A 6,161-nucleotide genomic window follows, 5' to 3' on the forward strand; every position below is an offset into this window, starting at 1 on the left:
TTTATCATACGCCTTTTTATATTGATTCGATATCTCACCCCTTCTGCTGATGTTTCCCCTACCATGGGAAATGGACAGGTACTCAAGATAGCGGTGGAAGTTTTGAAGTGATTTTATGAAGTCTTTAGTTGCTATTAGTCGAGTTGGTGTATTGCTCTGATACGTAGCACTCGGGATGGGATCATGATTGTATTTGTTGTTTTGTTGTTTTATTATTATTATAGTTGTTGTAATCCAAGTTGAGTAATAAGAATTAATTACTGTTGTTTTAAGTTGTTTTTAGTTGAATAAATGTCGATGAATAATTTTAAGTTGAAGTTTGATCTAGTTGAATAAACTTGTGTACGAATTATAACTTTAAGATTGTAGATGCCGAATTCTATGTATCAAAGATAAATGAAATACATGTTATTTTGTGGTTTTAAGTTGAAAATGTAATGCTTCATGTTTGATGTTTAAGATTCTCACTTTGATTTCAATATAATTTTGGGTAGAATTTGGAGTATTACATTAGTGGTATCAGAGCAGGTCGGTGTGTCCGGCCAGTGTTGTCTAATGTTGTTTACTCCTCTGTACGCGTCAAGTGTGTGAAACAATGTCAGTATTTGTTGCATTCTAGTTGTTTGTTGCAGGTGTGGTTTGAAATAAAAGGGGGAGAGGCTTGTCTCCTGGACGTTTTGTTAATATGTTGAAGTCAGTTTAAGGTGATATTGATTATGAGAGTGCAAACGTTATTGAAGCGATGTTGTTGCGAATCGGCGAGTGTATGGACTCATGACTTTGTACCAGTCGAGTTTTAGATGTGCGTAGATTATGGATGGTGAATTGTTTGAGAATGAGGAATTATTCAAATGGAAATGATAGTTGATGGATTAATTTGGTAGATGGTATGTCATGAGTATAGGCGGATTAAAGTCGGATGATTTTCGTAGTTGGATGAAAAGAAAGGATGTTGGTAAATCTTAGAAGCGAGAGAGAGAGAGAGAGAGAGAGAGAGAGAGAGAGAGAGATGGAACTTATGTTCATCAATCTCAAATTCTGATTTTTGCAATTATGGAGCAGCTGTCAGAAAAAGGAGCATAACTTTTTACTCGTGATTCTGATTGAAGCGATTTTGGACCTTTTGGAAAGTTTACGAAATTCCCTACAGTTTGCATATAAGAATTATCTTCAGGGATTTTGTGAATAGGGAGTGTGGACCTCCGATTTTTTAATCCCGGGCCATACCTCTGTTCTGTAGAGATACGTGAACTGACTCTTTTTTATCGCTTAATGCTTTCGCATTTTTGAAAATTCACAGAGTCGCCACCGACCTTTTATTTTATCCAATTAAGGAAAGGTTTATAAAAGAAACAGAAAAAAGACCTTTAAGAAATTCTGGGTAAGGGGGTAGGTTATACAAAGGGAAGGTGTTAGCACCCTTTGTATCCATGGTTATCCATGGGCTCTTAAGTTTGCTTAGCTCACTTGTTTTTCGATCACTTTTCAATTGCTCTGAAATTGCTCATATGTGGTTTCAAATACCTTTGTAATTTGAATTTTGTAATGATCCGTGTGCGGATGTATACAAAATGCTTGTTTATCTTTCGAAAGATGTTTTGGAAAGAACGTTAACTTAGTAATAATCCGTGTTTGGATGTATACAAAGTATTGTCTTTTTTGAAAGTTTTGTTTTGAAAAACAACAGTGTATGAGAATTTTGTTTGTTTTGATTTGAGCAAGCAAACTAGGAGGTCTACCCTGAGTTGTAAGGTTTTTATCCTTATTTCCTTTAAAAATCTATCCTTTCACCGGATATAAACGCAAGGTTCGATTTTGTACTCAAAACAGTGGAATTTTGACTTTGATTTTGAAAAGAATGAGAAGGGATTATCTTAAGAGGTGCAAGTGTGATTGTGTTTGTATTCAGATATTTTATCTTTGAAGTTAGTGATCTAACGGTTCAATTTTATCTTTGACATACACGCAGTTTATATTTGCTGGAAATTAAAATGCGGAAATGTAAAGTGCGGAAAGTAAATCTACGCTATTACATCGATTGTGCAGGAAATGTAAACTAGCCTATTTACATGAATTTGACATCCTATACATTTATCTAGGAATTTAAATTGCAAGAAAAATAAAAGGCATGTTTTTTGGATTTTTTATGATTGATTTTAATTATAATTAATGCATGATTAATTAAATTAAAATGAAGAAAAAGGATGGAAATAAATTTAAACCTAGAAATTAAGTTTAAAATATGTACAAAATATTTGTTAATTAATTTTAAAACAAAACTAATTTTTTTGGAATTTTTGGAATTGATTTGAAATTGATTTAAGTTAATTAAAACATAATTATGCAAATAATTATACAAATAATTAAAACTTAAAGAGAAAATTATTCAAAATATGTACAAAATTAGTTTATAATATATAAACAATATTTAACATAAAGAACAATTTTTTTATGAGTTTTTGATTGGTTAGAATAATTAAAAAGCAAATATATAAATATATACTAATTAATTATGCAAAATATTGAAATTTTGAAGAAAAATAAAATATTTTTATTTCAGAAAATAATATATTATTTTAGAAGTCTGAAAATATTTTTTGTGTATTTTTTGGATTTTTAAAACTATTTTTAATTAATTTAACAAAGAAATTAAAATAAAATAGAAAATAAAAGGATTTTGATCATGTGTGGTTGGATTGAGGGTCCATGATAAGGATTGTCTGATCTGGCGCGTTGGATGGCTCATTAAATGAGATCAGATGGTCCAGAAAATGAGGCACGTGGTGACCAGTTCACCTGCAAAGCACAGAATTAGAGGAAATTTTAAAAAGTACGCGCGCTGGCTGTCCAATGAGGTGGGGACACCTCATCATCTTCAACCTCTCGCTAGGGCCTTTTACAGCGCTTTTATGAAAGAGCGTTGTAATTGATGAGCTTCAGACCTGCAAAATAACGAATAGGGGTAAACGTGCAAAGAAATTTGGCGCGATGGTACCATTCAACTCGTCTGATCCATACGAACCTAATGGTACTACTTAGAACCTCTAATTTTGCCTATTTCAGAAAGCCCTAATTTTGAGATGAAGAACCCTAAAATGGTAGTTTCGTGTATACGTGTTCAAACTCCAATTAAGTTTCCAGAAATGATCTACACCTCAAACCAAACTTATTTATATGTCTACATCTTGCTAAGCATGTGTGAATAACCAGATACAAGTTGATTTAGGTTCGAACAAATTATGACCTGTATAGCTCGATTTAGTGAGCTTCAAGGCTTGCAATTGATTGGGATACGTTTATTGATGTTCAAGGAAGGTGTTTGAATATTTATTTTGTATTGAAATGGACTGAAACTTAAAATTCGAATTCCAAGTTTCTTTGAAAATTACAAGTTGTTACAAGAGTGTTATATGCTTATGAATGCTACTGAATTCGTCCTCTCTCCGTTGCTGAAGTATGATAGTCTATATATAAGCATTGAGTGCTTAGAATTGAAGCTAAGAAGCATCTTAGTTGCCTTTGTGGAATTCTTGCATTTTTTATATTAAAAAAGCTTTGAATTATTGACCAAGTCTTCTTGCCTTCAATGCACCTGCCTTGCTCTTCAATTCTCTGCAGAAAGATGAAGATTCCTTGGGTGAGTCATGCTTGGAAGTTAAGCTACCATTTATCCATCCATTTTCCTTTTAATTTTAATCTTAAAATCAAGCAAAAAATGGATAAAAATGGTGTGGGCTTAGTCTGGGTCGTGGGAGGCCCATAACATCATGGAAATGATGTTTGAATGCTGAAAACTTGGCCCCATTTGGAAAAAATACATTTTTGAGCAATGTTGATTTCATGTATTTTCCCAAAATTTAGCCAACTTCAACAAGGTGTAAATCCCTCAATTTTTGTCATATGAAGGAGATCTTGCACTTTTTGGAAACCTCAAAGAGTCCTCTAACCAATGCCTTTGGTCTCATGTATAAATGATTTTTGATGCTCCTTGTGTGTCCTTTTGAAAAAAGTGTCTTTTTGTTGACTTTGAAAATGACCTGTAATGTCTTTGATCATATTTTTCAAATGGTGAATCCAATGACCATGGGATCAATGGCATTTGAAAGATAATTGAATTTCCTTCAAAATAAACTTTGGTTTGAATTTTTTGGATGAAGGATGAGAGAGTTATGATCAGTCAAAGTTGAGTTGACTTTTCAGGCAAAAACCCTAATTTTGAATCTTAGGGTTTTGTTGATTTTTGATCTTTCCTTGATGAATTATGATCATCCAATGATCAAATGATGAATCCTTTTAAAAAATATGGACTTTGACAAAAAAATTCATTTTTGACTGTCTGTTGACTTTTTTGGTCAAACGGGTCGTCTGTTGACTGTTTGAGCTGCTGACGGTGCGTCTGAGTGAATTGAAGTTTGAAAATTTGTATGATGGTACTTTGAGATATATGGATGTGTATGGAATCCATTTGAGGTCTCAAAACTTGTTGCTCCTGTAAAAACAAGAAAAACCCTGATTAGGGACTGTTTATGTAGGAGACAGTTAAGCGTACCTGATTTTTGTGCAGTGTTGAGTCTCTGCTAATCGCGTGATATTCAGAAGACTTCTAGAACAAAAACCTTGGAATTTTTAATTGTGAAAGATTGATTTGATTGATGGTACAAAACACTGAGTCTTTGTACTGCCAGCAGTTTGGCTGTCAACTGACTGTTCAGATATTGACGTAGCAGTTAGAGTGAAAAATCAACAGTCAAAGTTAATTTTCTTTTTTTGTTGTTTTTGTTTTATGTGAAAAATTAAAGTTTATTTACATGACTTGTTAAAAAAACATAGACATAATAAATAACTAATATTTACGGTATGCGGGCAAAATTACCGATAATAACCCTGAAAATCATTTAATGCACAGAAATAGGAATATTTGACTGGCAGAAAACACACAAAATATTATCTTAGTAATTAAGCAATATTATGACAAATAGTACAATATTTAATACTGACAGTACAAATATTACATACTATATTGAACAGTACGACGAATAAACGGTACATTTAAGAAATAAGAAATACGGCAAATTTCAGGAATGACGGTTAATGACCCATGCTATGAACAATAACATGTAGATGATTGGGAGTGCAACCATTGCAGGTCCACACTCTTCAGGACTATGTAGGCAGAAGAAAGTCATGATCACCGTAGCAATGGTGATGACTGTAAGAAACAGTGTCTCTATCCACTTTGCCATTCTTGTCAGGGAAGAAGAGAAAATAGATATGAGGTAGGAATTTGAAAGTTGAGTTAGAATTTGATGTGAGATTTTATGGAAGAAAATGAGAGGTATTTATAGAATGGAAAGGAAGATAGAGACGTTGGGGAATGATGTGATTCCGTACAAAAGGAAAATTTGAGTGGAAGTAAGATTTGAAAGAAAGTGGAGATAGTGTTGGGAAAAAGAGAGATTTGATTTTTTGAAAAAGAGATTTGAAAAGATTTTTGAAAATAATGGAATATAGTACAAAAATTAGTGGGAAACAAAAGATAATAATAATCTACTTTTTACCAGTACAGTCTGAGTTTCCTGATTCTGCGCCTGCAAAAAGATTTAACTCTGTACCAATTGTGTCAGTACTATTTATCTGTAAATAAATAAATAGCATGTGTGAAGTAATAAACAGTATTTGGCGTTTGCGTAAGAATAAATTCAACTGCAAGCCAAATTACTGTATAAGAAAAATTCTAAAAAACTAAGTATTTCATATGTCAGGATATTTGTTGAAATAAAAATCCATGATTATATGAGACTCTTAATTTTCAGATTGGAGTTTTCTTGAAAAAAGATGCGGGAAAATTTTGGGGTATAACAGGGAGAAAAGTGCATTTTAATATTTGGATCTGATGCTAACTTTTTGGAAAATTTTGCATACAGAAATTCTAAACTAGTCCCATTGCAAGGATGATAACTTTTTACTCGTAACTCGGATTTGGACGATTCTTGAAGTTCTGGAATCTACACGAAATTCCATTAATTTTAGAATATAACTTAGTGCTTGGAAGGTGTGTATTGGAAGAGATAATTGTGTTTGAAGTTGGGTGATTCTTGCTGAAAATTGAAAAGGTGGAGAAGAATGTAAAATATTGATAAGGAATGAAACGTTGATATTTG

The sequence above is a fragment of the Vicia villosa genome, linkage group LG1, assembly GCF_029867415.1.
Source record: "Vicia villosa cultivar HV-30 ecotype Madison, WI linkage group LG1, Vvil1.0, whole genome shotgun sequence".
NCBI classification, from domain to species: domain Eukaryota; kingdom Viridiplantae; phylum Streptophyta; class Magnoliopsida; order Fabales; family Fabaceae; genus Vicia; species Vicia villosa.